Below are 296 nucleotides of genomic sequence, written 5' to 3'. Positions count from 1 at the left end.
TATATATATATATATATTATAGGCTGTATCATTGAAGTTATATTAATGATTCGTATTGTCAGTTTTGATCAATTAATCATTGATGTTCTTTATTATTGCTTTTGCTGCGCGCGTAGATATCCCATATGGTATATGTATAGGATATTTATTCTCTTTGGAATTTTTTCATATTTTACACATAATCATATAATTACTTGGGTAATTATACATATTTGATTATTATACATATTTTCTTTAGAGAGGGGAGAGAGAGAGAGAGAGAGAGAGAGAGAGAGAGAGAGAGAGAGAGAGAGAGA

Source organism: Atta colombica, unplaced genomic scaffold (assembly GCF_001594045.1).
Source record: "Atta colombica isolate Treedump-2 unplaced genomic scaffold, Acol1.0 scaffold116, whole genome shotgun sequence".
NCBI classification, from domain to species: domain Eukaryota; kingdom Metazoa; phylum Arthropoda; class Insecta; order Hymenoptera; family Formicidae; genus Atta; species Atta colombica.
This window is presented reverse-complemented; position numbering follows the sequence as displayed.